At 34.7% G+C, this 20,647-nt stretch overlaps 1 pseudogene; it reads left to right on the forward strand.

Moving 5' to 3' along the window:
• Window positions 1–16,650: 16,650 nt before the first annotated feature.
• LOC145106518 (CBL-interacting serine/threonine-protein kinase 12 pseudogene) lies at window positions 16,651–18,524 on the forward strand (annotated as a pseudogene).
• Window positions 18,525–20,647: the final 2,123 nt, after the last annotated feature.

Here is a 20,647-nt window from a genome sequence, read left to right on the forward strand (position 1 = left end):
TAGAAGGAAATACTTACCAATAAGTGCAGTAGCAACTCAAGAACACTTCCAAAAGTGGCTGGAAGTAGAGAGAAAATAAGCTTCCTTGTGGGGTAAGAAAAGTGTAAAAGTGTGGAAATGATCAAAGTAAATCAAGAGCTCTTCCAAGGATTTCTTTATATAGATGTGGCTGGAGCAAGTTGCAAAGATGATAGGATGTTTTCCTTGGTTTGTGTGATGTGGATAGGGTTGGGTTAATGAGGAAGTGACACATGGAGGCAAGTGGGCACACTTGACCCATTTGTAACATAAAATATTCTAAGCCCTTTTCTTTAATGTAAAATATTGATTTATAATTAATAAATCCCTGGGATGTGATTAAAGTATGAATATATAGAGTCTTATATGTCAAAATATGAGTTTGGGCGAAAATCCCACGTTAAAATCATGAAAAACGGGCTTAAAACGAAGTCGGGGTTGAAAACCGGGTAAAAGTTGCGAATCTGCGAAGTCAGGGCCGGAGGTTCGGCCTTAGGAGCTTAGAACCGAAGGTAGGTTCGCTTGATGCATTAGAACCGAGAGGAGGGCTCGGTCCGAGCAGTCTCGCAGGCGAACACGGAAGAGGGACCGAAGGCGAAGTAGGCTAGAAGCGAAGGGTAGTTCGGGTTCGGTTCTCCAGAAGCTTCGGTCCTTGCAAGTTCGGTCCAGGAGGCTTCTTAGGGTTTCGCTTCTTAGGGTTTCGGCTCTAAGAGGGTTCGGCTCTAAGAGGGTTCGGCCCTAAGAGGTTCGGTTCCTAAGAGGTTCTGTTCCTAAGAGGGGTTTCGGCCCTATTTAGCTGTTTTTCGATATAACTCCTCGTTTCGAGCGGTTTTTGGCCAAGTTAAGGGTCGGGATGACTATAAAAAGTTGAGAGAGATTTTGAGAGAGATTTGGGAGAGATTTCACATACTTGGAGAGATTTCACATACTTAGAGAGATTTGGGAGAGATTTCACATATTTAGAGAGATTTGGGAGAGATTTCACATACTTGGAGAGATTTCACATAATTAGAGAGATTTGGGAGAGATTTCACATACTTGGAGAGATTTGGGAGAGATTTCACATACTTGGAGAGATTTGGGAGAGATTTAATCTTAGTCATTATTATCGTATAATCTCGTAATGCAAGGTTCGTGAACCCCGTTATGCTTCGTTAATGATCGTTTTAAGTCCCCGAAAGGGTCCTTAGTTGTGTTTTGATGCGTTTAACTCCCTTTTTAAGGTTTTTACATTATTAACACATAGATTCTTCGAGACACTTGAATTTTTGACATAAAGATGCACATTTTTATACGTAGAATAACTTTTAACATACAAGTACTAGTTAAGTTTGACCGGTTTGACTTGTTGACTTTGACTTTGACTTTGACTTGAATTTGACGGCTGTCACAGAGATAATAAGGTTTGGTGTTGAGTTAAGGAGCTTAAATAGGATTCAAGACCTTAATTAGGGTTTGGGTCTGATTGGAGTACGCTATGCGTAACTCTGGTACGCCCATCGTACTCTAAGGAGCACCCGTGACTCCCTTGCCTAGTACGCCCTGCGTACTTCCTATGTACGCCCCGCGTACTAGGCTATCTCTGAATCCTTCAAACTTCCGAATGCCATATCTTCTTCCTTTTAAGTCCGATTTCGACGATCCTTATATCTACGGAAAGGTGACAAGAAGATCTACACTTATATCAACTCATCCTTGCCTTAGAACTTCCCGAACTAAAATCCAAAATTCAACAAAATCCCAGGCTGACACTTTACTGGTATACCCTTTGGCTCCAAAACACAAACCGAACTACTGGATCATCTAACTTACCTTATCCACACCCAATGGGTCTAAATCCATTTTTGCCAAAGGGCCTAAGCCTTATGATAAACCGATCTACAGTTCACAACCCCGAATTAGGAAACGATTCAGAACAGGGTGTTACACTCCCACTAGCCTTGACATACACACATGACTCATCTTCACTCCTAGAGAAACTAAATTCTTTGACTTTCTCATGGAAACTAAGATTCCAACTACGATATGCTTCTTTCAATCCATAAATGGATTTCTCAAGCTTACACACTATATTAGGAAACTTTGCATCTACAAAACCCTCTGGCTGACTCATATAAACATCTTCAGCCAACTTCCCATTAAGGAAAGCATTTTTGACATCCATCTGCCATATTTCATAATCATGAAAGGCAACTATGGCAAGCATCATCCTAATAGACTTTATCTTTGCCACTAGTGAGTAGGTCTCATCATAGTCAATCCTTGAGGTTTGCGTAAAGCCCTTCATAACCATTCGTGCCTTGAAAGTGTGTACTTTTCCATCCATGTCGGTCTTCTTCTTGAATATCCATTTTCAACCAACTGTTTTTCGACCAGGTTCTTGATCAAACAAATTCCAAACTTGGTTATCATACATGAACTTGATCTCTCTATCTATTTCCTCTTTCCACTTGGAAACTTCATGGCCTCCCATTGCTTCATTGTAGTTAGTTAGCTCATCCAAATTTACCAGTGTACGATCCATGAAAAATGTGTCACCCTCCGTAGTTATATGGACACCATAGAACTCATGTGGCATGCTAACTCTACTAGATCAGCAAAGAAGTAATCATTTGTCAATGGGTTCAACAGGAGCCTCATCCGCTGGTTGAGCATTAGTATCATCTAAGGTTCCTTCATTGGTTGACTCTTGAATCTCTTTAAGGTCAATAACACTCCCACTGTCCTCTTTGTATATGAGATCTCTCTTATGAAATATTCCTCTTTGTGCTACAAAAATTACGTTCTCACTAGGCTTGTAGAACAAATATCTAAAAGACTTTTTTGGGTAGCCAATGAAAATACATCTCTCACTTCTAGGTTCTAGTTTGTCACGAATCTTTCGTCTAACAAAAGCTTCATAACCCCAGAACTTGATATGTGCTAACGAGGGAACTTTCCATGTCCACATCTCCTTAGGTGTTTTGGCATCCTTCTTGGTATGGACAAGTTTGAGGATATGGACGGCTGTCTCTATGGCATACCCACAAAAAGAAATGGGAAGAGAAGCTCAACTTAGCGTGGAATGAACCATGTCTAACAAGGTCCGATTACACCTCTCAGCCACACCATTAAGTTGTGGTGTCCTAGGAGGATTCAGTTGTGAAACAATTCCACATTCCTTGAGATAGTCATGGAACTTGATACTAAGATACTCTCTGCCTATGTTAGATCGGAGCATCTTTATCTTCCTGCCTAATTGATTCTCAATTTATTTTTTAAACTCTTTGAACTTTTCAAAGGTTTCTGATTTATGCTTGATTGAGTAGATATAACCATATCTTCTATAATCATCTATAAATGTCACATAAATCGATTAGCATCCCTTCTAGCGGATCTAAAGGGACCACACACATATATGTGTATGAGATCCAACAAACTCACACCTCTTTCACAAGATCCAGTGAAAGGTGATTTTTTCATCTTCCCCAAAAGAAAATATTCACATTCATCATCTGGCCTTAAGTCAAATGATTCCAACACTCCATCCTTTTGGAGTTGGGCGATGCGTTTCTTGTTAACGTGCCCAAGACGATAATTCCACAAGCATGCATTGTCTAAAAAATAGACGAATCAATATGAAATAAATTATTACCTAAGCTATCAACACAAATCATAGTTTCATAGACACCATTAAAAGGTAAACCTTCAAACATAAAAATGCCATTTTTATAAACCAAAATCGATCCATTCATGTCATTAAACGAATATCGAAAACCTTGTCTAAAAAGTGCATGAAAAGAAATAATGTTTCGCGTCATTTCTGAAGAATAGAAACAATTAACTAAATCTAATATAACATGATCATAAGTTCCAATCTTGGTAAGAGAAGAAGATCTCCTATTTCCCATGATTAGATTCATCCTTCCATGCTCCACCTCTTCACTTTCTCTTAGTCCCTAAAAATCAAAACAAATATGAATACCACATCCTGTATCAAGGACCCAAGAATGAACATGGTGTGAGTTATTAGTTTGAATAGTGTAAATACATGCCGACGGTGACTTCACTTTGCCATCCTTGATGTAGTGCAAGTACTAGGGGAGACTTCGTTCCCAATGGCCCTTATTAATGCAATAGAAGCAAATGGTGTGACAACCCGGAATTTCTATCTGGTAAAGCCAAACAATCGAAGCAAATTCCAGACTTGTTTCTGCTATCTTTTAGCATAGTTAGGGGTCTGTTTGAGTGTTCTAAGCCTAGTACTAGGATTGGGTGTAGGGTTGTGTCAACTTAAGTTCATTGAGTTGCAATCGGGCCGGAAACTCCATCACAAGGAGTTTACGGCCGCAAACTAGAGTTTACGGCCGTAAACTCTTGGTGGCCGTGAACTCTCATGATAAGTATATATTTCCTTCATTTGTTCTTCATTCTTCACATCTTCAAGTCAAGAAAACTTATTCTCTATCAAGTATCATCAAGGAAATCCATCCCTTCTCTTCAAAAACGTAAGTAATTCATCCATTTTGCTAGTTAATCTTCTTGATCATATGAATCCTATGAATCACATCCTTGAATTCATCACTTTTCCTTCAAGATCTTCAAGTCTTCATCTTTTCACCAAGAACACCAAGAACACTCACTTGTTCTTGGCCCGTAAACACCCTCAAGACCTCCAAAGTGTAAGTATCTCTTCCATCATCTTGTTATCCTTAAGAAACACTTGATTCCTAGCCATGAAACAAACAATTAGTGCATAATCCTCAAGAGTTTGCGGCCGTAAACTCTCCTTTAGCCGTAAACTCAAGTGTGGCCGTGAACACATCTTCCTTTGGCCGTAAGCTCCCTTTTATCAATCACATGTGATTGTAACACTTCATTCTAAGTGTTTCCTAGTCCCTAAGGTTGTTTCCTTGCATGTTAGTTGTTTTAAACACTAATTACATGCCCATATATGCCATTATATGTCATTTAGGACTCGTTTGTGTATCGGGAATTCATTCGTGGAACTTCTCATCCTTACACGAATCTTTAATTGAATCACCCACATAAGGTGAGTTCATACCCCTATAATCAATCTTTTAAATGTTTTAAATGCTTTTAAGGGGGGGGGGGGATATAAGTTGAACACAATGTTATTGTGTAAATGTTTATCTGTGATAACTATCACATTAAAGGATTTCTTATGCTTTTATAAGTAATCAAATCAATTCAAAAACTCTTTTAAAGTTATGTTACTTTGTTGTCTATAAACTCTGTTTTTAAAGTACAAACATAACTCAGTAGATAAATGAGTCTTTTCTACAAATCAGTAACAGTTCAAATAAACATACTAGTAAACTATAATAGGTATAGTTTAGGGGTTCAGTTCATACTATAACTAGTACATGGAGGAGCATACTATAACTAGTACAGGGAGGAACATACTATAACTAGTACAGGAAGGAACATACTATAACTAGTACAGGGAGGAACATACTATAACTAGTACAGGGAGGAAAATACTATAACAAGACCAAGATAACAATAATGTGAAACCACTACTTCACGGCATAGCAATACACTTGTTATATCGCGTTTTGTAACCAGAGTCTCCTGGAGGGAGAGCGAGCGTTGTGTATATAGATCTATATGGGACTGACAATCCCGCATCCCGACTGTTCGCTACAGTTTGGTCGGCAGGCCAAGGGGTGACAAATGTCACATCAGTTTCGACGCCAGAAGGTCGTCGTGTTAAACACTCGTCAATCAGCATGGTTATAACCACATCATATTTTAACCTTAGTTAACAAACTAGTTTTTAAGGTAGTTAGTGCTTCATTAGTCACTTTATACAACATTGCTGAATACTTTCATTTTCCCATTACATTCTTATCGTGATCTTCTCACATAAAAGGTAAGAGAAAATTACACGAATGGTCCCTATGGTTTAAGGTAATTTACGTGTTTGGTCCCTAATTTATTTTTTTTTACTCGGAAGGTCCCTACTTTTAAACTTATTTAAATAAACACACCCCCAACCCCAACCCCCTCACATTACCCTACCTACCACACCAATTTTCTCTATTTAAATAATAGTCTTTTTAGGTAAGACAGAGACCAAACGCGAAACAAAAACAAAAAGTAAGGACCAAGCGCGTAACAAAAACAAACATTAGGGACCTTCCGAGTTAAAAAAATTAGTTAGGGACCAAGTGCGTAAATTATCCCAAACCATAGGGACCATTCATGTAATTTACTCAAAAGGTAATGCAAACTATTTTCTAGTAAAGATAGTCTTAAACTTGGGAAAACTCACATCATTACCAAAGACAAACATAACAGTTGAGTCTTAGTACACACAGTTAGAAGGAGGCCTATAATGCTAACTTTATGATTCCTCGGTAGATACATCAGGGATATATATAAATCGGATCCGACAGACAGTAGGATGTGTGCTTTCCGCTTCATTTCCTGTTCCTTGTTTGGTTGTGGGCTTAGAGCAGATTCACACAATCTACTATCTATTCGATCTTAGCTATATATGTATTCTGTATACATCAAGTAATCATAGGGAGTAACAGGTATGGGTTAGGTCATAGCATACAAATTCAGTAAACCATTTTCTAGTACAAAACATACTTTTCAGATAGAACATTTAGTAAACTAAACTAGAAACTTACTAGTAAAAGGTTTAATTCATTTTATTAAACCAGTATAACTTAAATGACCTTTAGTGGTTAATTCTATAATACCCTAGTTTATACATCAGGGTTATATATAATTAATATCTGATAGGTAGTTGGATGTGTGCTTTCCGCCTTACTTCCTGTTCCTTGTTTGGTTGTGGGCTTAGGGCAGATACACCCATTTAACTGTCTGTTCGATATTAGATTATATATAGCTAGTATAAACTAAGTGATTATAAAAGGGACTATTGTGGTTACCATTTTTACTAAATGAAATATATGATTTTCTTAAAGAATGTTTTCATCAAATATAAAGGAACTATTACACTTAACTCGGTAAGTACCAAACGAATACGCTAGGGTTATATACAATGAAGATCTAACAAACAATGGGATGTGTGATTTCCGCCTCATTTCCTGTTCCTTGTTTGGTTGTGGGCTTAGGGCAGATTCACACAACCGATTGTCTGTTTACTCTGGGTTTATATAACTTGTATCCATTTAGTACTCATAGAAGGAATTGTAGAGTCATTTTACTTATCTTTCATCACATCAGAAGATATAGGATTTTCTGGAGGAACAGGCGAACTTTTCTAAAAAGAACTTACAACTTACTTTACATCACTAAAATACTTATGAACTCACCAGCTTAAATGCTGATCTACTCTTCAAAATAACTTGTATTCTCAGGGAACTAGTAGACAGGTACGCGCTCAGGGATTCAGAAGATTGAGCATAGTAGCTTCATGTCTTGTTTTGTTATTTACTTTGGAGTCAATCTTTTGTGAATCTAATACATTGTAAACACTTTAATATTAATGCAATGGTTGCTTGTTACTTTGATTACTATGATGAATGTGTTGTGATACTAAACATGACGTCCTCCGCCCCCGAACGTTTCCGTCGTTCTGGTTTGGGGGTGTGACAAATGGACTCTTTGGGGTCACTAAAAGAAGGAATATTATAACTTGGATTTGCTTTTGGGCCATTGCTAGACGACCCAACATGGGCCTTTCCCTTCCAATTCTGCTTAGGAGCACCTTTCCTTTTCTTTCCTTTATTTTTCGAGTAAATTACACGTATGGTCCCTATGGTTTGAGATAATTTGCGCACTTGGTCCCTAACTTATTTTTTTAACTCGGAAGGTCCCTAATGTTTGTTTTTGTTACGCGCTTGGTCCTTACTTTTTGTTTTTGTTTCACGTTTGGTCCCTGTCTTACCTAAAAAGACTATTATTTAAATAGAGAAAATTGGTGTGGTAGGTAGGGTAATGTGAGGGGGTTGGGGTTGGGGGTGTGTTTATTTAAATAAGTTTAAAAATAAGGGTAAACTAGTCTTTTTAGGTGACAGGTACCAAGCGTGTAACAAAAACAAACAGTAGGGACCTTCCGAATTAAAAAAATAAATTAGGGACCAAACACGCAAATTACCCTAAACCATAGGGACCATTTGTGTAATTTGCTCTTATTTTTCCCAATGGCTAGGACAGGAGCAGTAGAAGAGGTATGAGTTTGATTCTTCTTCATTCCTGACGCAGCCGTTCGCAATAGGTTGTGGAGTTGGGCCAATGTGGTTTCTGTGTTGTTCAAATGATAATCCAAAATGAACTGACCATAACAAGGTGGCAAAGAGTTAAGGACCATGTCCATGACCAACTCTTCGTCGAAATTCACATTTAGCCTTTCAAGGCACTCCACGTATCTTTGCATTCTTTGCACATGGTTACAGACAGACTCTCTTTGCTTCAATTTGCAAGCCATTAGAGCTTTGACGACCTCATACTCTTCTTGAAGAACTCTCTTGTGAAACGTTTCCATAAGATCCAAGATCAACTGATATGGTTAGTAGTCCTCATATAACTTTTTCAAGTCAGGAATCATGGTGGTAACCATGATGCAAGCAACCTTAGTCGCGTCGTCATAGTGTTTCTTGTAGGAGGCTATTTTTTCAAGAGTAGCAGTGGCCTCATCGATCTTAACGAGTTGTTTATCAAGGACATACTCTTTGCCCTCGTATCGAAGAGCCATCTTGATGTTTCACATCCAATCATTGTAGTTGGTGCCATCCAATGTCATATTGGACACGATCGAGAGGAATGAACAGTTGTGGGAAGAGTTTTGAGAAGCAGAAGCATCACTAGGAGTAGACATCTATAGAGAAAAAGAAGTTTTAGTTAATGATATAAATCCTTAATATTTTTACCCATAATTAATATTTAAGGCTAGGATCCAATATAACAATTCACAACTAAGAAGAGGGATGTCGTAATCTTATTGCGAATTTATGAAAGGTAAGTAAAAGCAATTCACCAATTTTGAACTATGAAATTCCTAGATCTTTTGAGATTCATTGAAACTTATCAATGACATGTTTAATCTCAAATTATGCTCTTCTATTTGTGATTGAGATGCCGAGGATCACAAACAAGATCTGAATAACCATACAAATATGCTTGACACTCTCGATGTCATTTATCATCTCCAACTAATGTGTCGGTTAACCACAGGCACTCCATTAACAATGACAATTTTTGATATGCCCATTATTACTCTTTATAGTCACTATTAGTGTGTCGGTTAACCACACATGCTCCACTGACTACATATAAAGGATAATGTGTAATTTTATGGATTAACATACTTTTAACATTTTTCCTAAAGCAACTAAGAGTGTTCTTTTAAAAAATAGTTTAGTTACTTTATATCATTATATTTATTAATGAGATTATGTCATATCAAATCCGTTCGGCTAATGACCCTCCACCATACAAGAGAGCGGTGGGTAAGAGAGGATACCCAATGACTATCATTTTATAGGTCGCTTCCTTAAACTCCACGTATAGTATGGTTTCGTGAATGAGGTGTCACACCCCCAAACTAGAGGGCGGAAACGTCCGGGGGTGGAGGACTTCATTTGTAGTATCACAACACATGCATCATAGTAATCAAAGTACAAACAACCATTGTATTTAAAAAGTATAAGTATTTACATGTGTTCAATCATTGTATATTGAACCAAAATAGTTATACAAAAGAAGATATGACTCAAAGTAGCTCCATCTTCTCAAAAAGCTCGGGGAGTACCTGTGTATCATTTCCCTGAGAATTCAAGTAATTTGAAAAGAGAGTATCAACATAAAGTTGAGTGAGTGCATAAGTTTTTATGTTTAAAAGGATGTCTCGGTATCTTGCATATGTAAATTGTTCCAGAAAATCCTATATTTTCTGTTGTATATGAAAAGTAGTTTTATTCCCATAAAACCGTTCTCTTTGTAAATCAATGTTTTGTATTTGTATTCCTTTATGTAAAACTTGTAACTGAGAGTGTGCCTGGCTCCACCAGCTGTTATTGAAAACTGTATTGAACCATTGTAGTTTGAATTATGGAAACTGGTACTTTGAAGGTGTACTTTCGCTTAGTTGTTTATACATTAACGTATTGTTAATATCTTTTTAATGAGTTATTATAACCATACTATGACAGGCTGGCCTGAAACAAACGCTTTGTGGGCGTTTAAACTGTTGATAACAATTGCCACTCATTGGCGTGTATGCCTGACTGTAGCTAGCAGCCTGAGTGCGGGGTTGTCAATCCCGATATAGATCTACACACAACTTGTTTCGATCCCCGGACTGGAGATTCTGGTTATAATGTCAGGACTTTACCTTGGTTGTCTAAAATGAATTAAACAACCTGAATTGAATGTCTCATAAAAAGCATATAAACGTCACATGTATATTAGTTATGAAAACCCAATCATTCTGAAATAAATGATTGACAGTATGTTCTTGAATCAGTATTCCGAACATGTATTTGACAAGTGTAAACCCTTGATTTGTTCTGAATCAAAACCCTTGTTTCTTGTAAAACAGTGTATTCTAGTATACTTGAATCATGATTTATTGTTCTATGTATCATAAATTATACCTATTATAATTTATATGTACTTTCTGAATCGGTATTTAACTATGTTTGCATGTAATCCCTTGCTCAACATGTTACAAAGGTATTTGAATTGATGAAATAACTTTTATATTTATATACATATACAATTTAATATATAAGTAAAATTTAAACGACACTCGAACAAATAACCGGTACTATAAGCCCACATCCAAACAAGGAAAAGGACCCAAAATGAGTTATCAGTCCTAAGCCTTTTAAATCTTATTTATATACATACATATATATATATATATATATATATATATATATATATATATATATATATATATACAAATATGAATTTGGGGAAAAATATAAGTTTATAAAAGAGTTTAATGTTTTGAGTATTTTTGATGATTTAATGTCGTTTTATCATGATTTTATAACACAAAGTTCTTGTGTTATGCTTGTATTCCCCCCTTAAAACAGTAGAAATTATGAAAATACGGGGGTATGAACTCACATGATAGGTGGTGATTCGGACAGCGTTTCGTTTCCCGAAAAGGAGTTTATTTGACGAAAAACATGCTCAAATCGGGTAGAGTTTCGACTGGAGAGAGGTTAACTTCTCGGGAATCTCGGGGCTTCGAGGCTTGATTAGGGTTTTAGACTTGATACCCGGGCTTTAGGGGTTGTATATAAGTTTGTGAAAGTGAAAAATATGAAAGTGTGTGAAATTTGGGGTGAAAAGTGTAAAATGTCTGGAGGGTCTCGCATGCCTTATATAGGCCGAAGCCTCGGATCCGAAGCAAGGGGAGGCTGCCGCGTGTTCGGACAGGTGGCGAAGGGAGAAGGCTCTCTTCGGACAGCTGGCGAGGCGTATCAGATGGCCATTGGACCGGACTTCGGTCGAATCAGAAGAAGGCACGGTGCGAGGGGGTGTCCGAGGGGTGTCCGGGGGTGTCTCCTGCGAGGGTTGTTGGCTGCTTATTGGACCTCGGTCTCGGTCCAATCAGATGGTGACACGGCGAACTTCGGTCCAATCCGATGGTGACACGTGGAAGCCTCGCATGCGAGGGTGACGTGGCCGAAGGTCAGCCTTGCGAAATTTCCCGGTTTTCAATATTTCTTGATTTTTGTGCCAAAAACTTGAGAAAATCATAACTTTCGCATACGAGCTCCGTTTTCGACGTTATTTATATGCACGCGTAGGTAAAATTATACTCTACGACTTTCGTTTAGACTTCGTCGGATGATTTTGATTTTATTTTTAATATTATTATTTTTAACAGACCGGGACAGGAAATCCGTTAAAAATTCATAACTTCTTCATCCGACGTCCGTTTTTGTCTGTCTTTTTACCGTTGTACTACTATTGACGATACCTTCAATTCTGGTTTAGGTTGTGTCGGCTAAAAATCACTCAATCTTTATTTTGAAGTTTTTAGCTGTACACTGCTACACTGAAACTTAGAAAAATCGTAACTTCCTCATACGAAGTCAGATTTTTCCGTTTTTTTTATGAAAGTTCTCGGTTTAACATAAACTACAACTTTCATTTAGATTGTTAAGGCTAAAAAGCCTTTTATTGAAAATCCAGTTTTTACACTAAACAATGTTTTTCCGGTTTTGTCGCGGATCTTCGATTGGTCATAACTTCTTCGTTATAACTCGGATTTTAGTGTTCTTTATGTTTTTGGAAACCTTGTTACAATCTCTAATACTTGGTTCATCCCAATCGAGATTGTTTAATAATTTATTTTTGAGGGTCAATTATGTAAATATACACAGTATGCTAAAATTTCTCTTTATTATTTTAAAAAGAAATACAAATTGACCTTAAAAAGAAATACAAATTGACCTACATTTTTACATAGGTTTGAAATAACGGTTTGTTACATGAGGCGTACTAGCGATTTGACTGACTTGTCTTATACATATAATATATTAATCTTTTAGTTATAGATATAGTATAAGGTGTATTTTAAAACTTTTCTAAATTACTAGGTTCAAGTTTAAATTTTCGAAATTAATAAAAATTAATTTAATTTAAAAATAAAAAAGTTTTGATTTAATCTTCAACTTTTAATTATGCAATTAATCAAATTAATTAAATTATTATGGATTAAATAATTATTTACAATTAACCAATTACTAAAATAATTCAAATTTAATCCTAATCCTAAGCCTTCTAATTTTCGAAAATAGGCTAGGATTTATCAGCTTTTAATTGTTCAAATTTTAAGTCTTTTAAAATAAAAAATAAGGAAACAATGTAAACCCTAAAGAGGACTCCTCAATTTTCGAATATAGGAAAAGGAGGCTAGGGTTTCTAAAACTCCAATTGCGAAATTTTGCCTCTTTAGGGTTTAGTTTCTATAAACTCCAATTTTGATCTATTCAACTTTATGAAAGATCAATGAGAATAATGGCTTTGATACCACTGATGAGTTTTATAGGTTACACAAATCTTATTTTGGCGGAAAAACTTAAACCCTAAGTTCACATGCAACCTAAAGGATCTTTGTTCTCACTATGATTTGCAAAAAACAATTAAATATCAAAAACCCTAAAAGTACATTGCTATTTTTGAAATTAAGAAAGGGTTTATAGAAATTACATTATAGCAAATAAACTAATATTCCTTCTTGATTGGCCGTTGGAAAGCAAGCACCAGAAGTCTCGTACCTCTAATGGCTCACACCCAAACCCTAGCAATTGGAAGCTAAAGAGGAGAGAGGAGAGTGAAGGAATTTTCGGCTCTAAGCTCTTAGAGAAGATATGGCTGAAAATATGAATCCCATAAGGGGTTTATATAGGCGATTAAGGAAGTTAGGATAAGGCATATTTCCTTGGATAAACCTTATCCCTTTTCTTGCCCCCCAAGACATTCTAAGCTTCCTTAAAGCCCAAGAAAAGCTCTAGAATCCTCCTCTATATCCGTCCCCCTCTTGAGAGGTTCTAGAATTGGTCCATGGTTAATTTTTAACATTGTCATATTTAGTCCTTCTACTTTTAATTACTGCAGTTAATCCCAAAATTAATTCCAATTAATTTCTGATTAATTTTTAATTAAACAATACTATTTCTAATTAATATATTATTCTCATAATATATTAATAAATTATTTATTTTGATTTCTAATTAATTTATTAACCATATAATAAATTAATAAATCAATCTCTCTCTCTCCAAAAAGCATTATAGTCAATTATTAAGTTTGAGGGCAATCCAAAATGACTCTGATAAAAATTCAAGATTATACTAATTTAGTTATTGACTTAGACACCTAATCCAACAATATCATCCTTACGGCTGATATCGTATAAGGAACCTCAAAACGTCCCCCTTGTTCATTTCCTTCTAGGTTTCTGCCTTTTTTGTCGCTCTTCTGTGATGATATAGGCTTTGGATAAAGTTAGGGTGTTATTTATAGTTTTTCTGACTGACTTAAATCGATGTGCGACACACATTTCCTGGTGCGAGCTTGTAAGTTTGGTATAATCTTCAAAATCTTCAGAATCTCTTGAATTGCTAAGTTTCATCCATTTTCCTTGGTCAATAATCCACAGAAATATGCTCCAAAATTGCCCTTTTGGCTTCTATTTCATTAATTAGTCATTTTCAGCTACACAACATAAATATAGATCGATTAAGCACCTTTCGTCATATTTTAATGATAAAAATGACTTAAAAAGTATATAAATGTCCATTAAAATATGTATGATTTGGGACACATTAGGTATATTATGGTTCAACTTTACACACTGTTTCATGCATTGGACCTAAGAAATGATCAAATTTTCATGAAAAAGATAAGTAAAGAAGACGATTTCACTATCTAATTAGGGCACCTCCTTAAACCTTCAACTTGTGTTTTCCATATTCCAACCAACTACAATATTTGATTCCTTTCCACAATTGCATCGAATAAGGAGTTACATTGAGATTCGATTTCATTGATGTAACTTCTTTGGATAGATGAGTAAGACATTGTATTGAGAAAGTGAAATTGATTGAATGGAAAAAGAGAAAGGAAAAAAATAGGACTTCAAGGACATCCTATTGATATTAAGGAGAATGTCATTTACCATGTCAGCACCTATGTGTCATTCCATGTTGGATATAGTTTGTCACGTCACCAACAAAATAAAAAGTATCCGATAATAATAACAAAAAGTTAACAAAAAACTATAGGGAAAATGACTTATAAGGGTAACAAAGTATTAAAAATATATAAAAAATACCATTGAACTTTTGTTTGTACACGTATTACTATCAAACCATTAGTCGTTGTACACATATGACCATTAAAGTTTACCTTTTAAAAAAAACAGTATTGACGTTATCGACATAATAGGTTACCAACTACATGGCCATGATATAGATTTTATTGTTGATGATATACACATTTTAACATTAAAATTTACATATACATTTATCATTAATTTTTTCTATACGCATTTCACCATTAAATTTTATATAATTTATTAAAAAAAATAGTATTTTGAAAGCTACATATATTTTAATATGAATATATATTTTTACTTATAGATAATGTGTTTTTTTGACAATTTTTTGTCTTAATTTCAATTATCGGTCAAAATGTTTTATCTTAAGGATCTGGATAACATACGTCATTGGTCTAGTATATCTAATGATAATATTTTTGATTACATACCCGTCACTTCTACAAATCTAACAAATCGATGTCATATAATTTGATGATGAAATCAATAGTGATTCAGAGGTTCATGGCTGGTTTTCTCAAACGGGTGAAATGAAGCAATTAGGTGCAAATGATTGCCATTTCACAAGTGATTATCGATCAAGAAAATCACTTCGTATGAAGTATATTGTGTGACTTATATGGTTTATCAAAATTCAGTTCCTGTGATTAAAGGCAAGTCTAATTTTTTTGTTAGCTCATTGTTAATTGCTATGTTTTCGATTTGTTTCAGTATGTGGAGTCCTTTTATGAATCATTTTTAAATAAAGGTGGAGTCTCATATTGCACACCTCACACTTTCAGTGGAGTCCTAGCAGCAGCAGCAGCAACAACTTATATATAAATATCTATTTTAATACCTAAACAATAGAACATTTTTAAGTTTTATATAAACCACGGTTATTTAGTTTTAAATTAATATTATATTATATTAAATTATATTAAGTTATATTATATTAATTTATGAAAACATAAAAGATAGATAAACAGATTTATTTAACAACATTATATTCTTATTTATTGAGTTAATAATGTTTTAAAATAATTAATTATTTAAATATTTTATTTTAATTATGTTATACTAAAAAATATTATAGATTAAAGATTAACTTTTGTAGTATGTAGACATGTAAGATTTTGGATTTATGTAGTCTAAACAATAACAACACTCCAGAATATGCATAAGATATTAAAAAATATGATGTTTTAGACTCGATACATATTTTTTAGTAGGCCATTTAGGATAGTCGCTTTATTTATGATAGTAAATTTTGTTAATATCCATAACTTTATTCAAATGCAAATTGCAAAATGTTTAATATTATATTGTTGTAGATTAGCCATCTTGAATCCTATTAATTTGAATTTTATTTTACAATCGAAATATATTCAATAGTTAACTTCTAAATTAGTTAAAAAATAATAATTAAAATACATTTAATCGATAATTACAATTAACTTTATATAAAATTAAAAGTTGCATTAACTTAATAATAATAATAAATTGCATTGAGTTAATTGTTTGATTGAATCTGAAAAAAAAAATGAAAATGTAGTTTTAAAATAATTCAAAGAATAAAATTATATTAAAAAAAATATAGCATAATTATGTATCTAAACCCGTGGGTAGACGGTCACTAAAATCATCATGTATTTCACGATAAATATTTATCTTTATAACCAAGCTAATTTATATTTTGTTTTATCATTATGTTCAACTATAATACATTTGTACTTATAATCATCTTTAAAATTTCAAATATTATTATTAAATTTTCAAAATCATTTAACATGATTATTTAATAAAATATATAAATTAATATTTTAAGTATATAAACATTTGTCTGTATCGATTCTCCGGGAACACAGAGGCCATCCATTCGTTGAGCTTGTTATATAAAGTATGTGCTCATAACTGCTAGTGAACAAACAAAACACCCTGTTTCCATCCACCTCACAAATATCATCAACAAAATCCAACCAGATCAAAATCAAACCTCACACTCTTCCTCAAATGTTAAAGGAAAACCCAATTCAAGAATTACAGTTGCAAAATCCAAATCCAATTCAAAATCCAAATCTAAATCCAAATCAAAATCCCCCAAAAATCTTTACTACCATGGCAGCAAACTCGCCGACCACCACAAGGAAAGAAGGTGAATTTCTCCTCCTTGGCCGATACGAGATCGGAAAGCTTCTCGGACATGGCACCTTCTCTAAAGTCTACCTCGGTCGTAACGTGAAAACCAATGAATTTGTCGCCATTAAAGTGATCGATAAAGAACAGATCTTGAAAGGCGGTTTAATCTCCCACATAAAACGCGAGATCTCCATCCTCCGCCGTGTTCGCCACCCCAACATCGTCCAACTCTTCGAGGTAATGGCAACAAAAGCTAAAATATTTTTCGTTATGGAATACGTTAAAGGCGGTGAGTTGTTCAATAAAGTTGCTAAAGGTAGATTAAAAGAAGAAATCGCTAGAAATTATTTCCAACAACTCATTTCTGCTGTAGGGTTTTGTCATGCTCGTGGTGTTTTCCATCGAGATTTAAAGCCTGAGAATATATTACTAGATGAAGATGGTAATTTGAAGGTCTCCGATTTCGGATTAAGCGCCATTTCTGAGCAAATCAGAGGCGATGGTCTGTTTCATACCTTTTGTGGGACGCCGGCGTATGTTGCGCCGGAGGTTTTAGGCCGGAAAGGGTACGAAGCTGCGAAAGTCGATATCTGGTCATGTGGGGTTATCTTGTTCGTTTTAATGGCTGGTTATTTACCATTTCATGATCAAAACGTTATGGTTATGTATAAGAAGATTTACAGAGGGGAATTCCGGTGTCCACGGTGGTTCTCGCCGGAGTTATCCCGGCTGTTAAAACGACTCCTTCAAACAAACCCAGTTACCAGAATCACCATACCGGAGCTCATGGAGAATCGTTGGTTCAAGAAAGGTTTTAAGAACATAAAATTCTATTTAGAAGATGATAAATTGTTTAGCGTGAAAGATGAAGACTTTAAAGACGATGATATCGATTACTCATCCGATCAATCTTCACGGCCCGAATCACCTACCGAGGTTGACACCAGAAAGCGGCTCACCACCATGCCCAGACCTGCAAGCTTGAACGCATTCGATCTAATTTCATTCTCACCTGGGTTCAGTTTATCTGGCCTTTTTGAAGACGCCGGAGAGGAGTTACGTTTCGTCTCCGGCGCCACCGTGCCACACATCATTTCGAAGCTCGAGGAGATCGCAAAAGGGGTGAGTTTCAAAGTAAGGAAGAAGGATTTCCGGGTAAGTTTGGAAGGATCAAGGGAGGGAGTGAAAGGTCCATTGACGATCGGAGCTGAGATATTTGAATTAACACCAAATTTAAGAATGATTGAAGTAAAGAAGAACGCCGGAGACAAAGGGGAATACGATGAGTTTTTTGATCGTGAACTCCGGCCGGGATTGCGTACTCTGATGTTGCCGGCGCCTATCTCCGGTGAATCTTCGGTTTTGCCGTCTGAGACTGAATCACTTAAATGATTTTGGTTGTATTAGCGAGTGCCACGTGCCAAAGCCTTGGGGCTTATTGACTGTGGAAACATATATAGGTTCGAGTTCCACATTAAAAGCAGTAAAAAGATGTTGTATTTTAGTGTATATCTCGATGTTGAATCCTTGTTTTTTCAATTTCTATGACTTGTAACGTTTCTTTGATATTTGGAGTTGGGTAGAATATGTTGTGGCTTTTTAATAATTGAAAGTATTGGAAGTGGAAGGTGATTTCCATAATCTAATGATAGGAAACAATAAAGAATAAGCCAATGTAACTTTATGTTATAGATTTATATATTTAATATTTCACAATGATTGTTGTAAGATATTGGTGTGAAATTGTATTTTAATCTTTAACAATGATTATTGTAACATGTTTGTGAGATTGATAATCTTATATATATAAACTAGGTATGTTCCTAGATTATTGTAAAATGTTGATGAGATTATAATCTTTTATATATAAACCAGGTACGTTTATAGGCCCGCCCAAAGGTCAGACCAAGAGGCTTAATTTAGGAATAAAAGAAACCAAGGTGAAATGCCAAAATTAGAAAGTAACAAGATTGGAGGGTTAGTTTGGGAATGAGATAATGACTTAAAATGGTAATATATTTTTCGATTTGTACACATTTGGTTACTGAGTTTTTTTTTCGTCCACATTTACCTCTTCAACTTGTTAAACTGTATACATTCAGGAGGTCCTTATGACCGACTACTCCAGGTTACCCGGTAAAAATGATTTAATACGATAATATATTTTTCACTTTGTACACATTTAGTCCTTAATATTTTTGTACACATTTAGTCCTTATTTTTTTTATTTTTTATTATTTTTTTTTTGCAAAATAAGTCATTTTTTTGTACTCATTCAATACTTATGAATGATTTTTTTAGGTTTTTCTCATAAAATCTTACGTGAGACATTCATTAATGAGGTATATGAGGCTTTTGATGCTTATATCTATCACGATCTCGACTACTTGGTTGCTTAGGTAATGTAGTCTGTACGTCATAACATCTTCATACGATCTTTATATCCATGCGTTCGTATTTTAGTCTACTTTTCATTTAGATTACTCCCATTAAAAAATAATATATTTTTACGTACGATTTTTATATTCATACGTCGGGGCGGATTTAGCATGGTCTCAGTGTTGCACCGACAACACCTGTTTTTTTATTCGCAGTGGAAAAAATTTTGATTTTTTTTTCGTTTATACCTATTTTTCATGTATCGGCAACACCTATTTCATCTCGACAATACCTACTATGTATTCTGCGTCTGCTCCTGTCCATACGTTTTTTATGAATGCATATATGGATGTTTTTTTTTAATAAAATCGTAAGTAAAAAATATATTAGATTTTAACTGGAGTAATCTTAATGAAAGTTGTAGTAGACTCAAAACAATGAAAACGTGGATATAAAGATCGTTAAAATTTGATATCGTAAGAAGAAGTTATGATGTTCAAAATACAAGACCTAAGCCAAACCACAAGACCTACGCAACCAAACAATCGAGATTAAGTTGGACATAAACATCAACAACCCCAAACACCTCATCAATGATTGTCTCACGTAAGATGTCGTGAGAAAAAACTAAATAAATCATTCATAAGTACTGAATGAGTACAAAAAATGACTTATTTTGAAACAAAAAAAAAGTTAAGGACTAAATATGTACAAAAATATTAAGGACTAAATGTGTACAAAATGAAAAATATATTGCCCTATTAAGTCATTTTTCCCGACTAACCTGGAGTAACCTGTCATAAGGACTGAATGTGTACAATTTAACAAGTTGAAGGGGGTAAATGTGGACGAAAAAAAACTCAGTGATCAAATATGTACAAATTAAAAAATACATTATCCTTTTAAGTCATTATCCGGGAATAAAAGAAGCCCAGGTGAAATGCCACAATTTGAAAGTAACGAGATTGGAGGGTTAATTTGGAAATAAAAGAAGCCAATGTGAAATGCCATAATTGGGGTAAAGAGAGTGGATGTCAACATTCAATTATTTCCAATCATACACTCTTCCAGACAATGGTAATATCCTTTTTATTTTATGAAGGTTTCTTAATTTTATAAATTCAATTTAATTAGTAATCACAATACAACGAGGAAGAAGTAAAACAAACAATAAGTTGCCCCGTTATTTTTTTTTTTTGTATAATAACATATCCTTGAATTCCTTATTACCTCTTTGATTACTAACTTGATTTTGAATTGAATAAGCATAATAATTTAAAAACTATCATTATCTATACCAATTAAACAATATCATAGTACTTAGATTACATAATTACTACATACATGAAA

The sequence above is a fragment of the Lactuca virosa genome, chromosome 4 (assembly GCF_052849685.1).
Source record: "Lactuca virosa cultivar CGN04683 chromosome 4, Lactuca_virosa_CGN04683_v6, whole genome shotgun sequence".
NCBI lineage: Eukaryota > Viridiplantae > Streptophyta > Magnoliopsida > Asterales > Asteraceae > Lactuca > Lactuca virosa.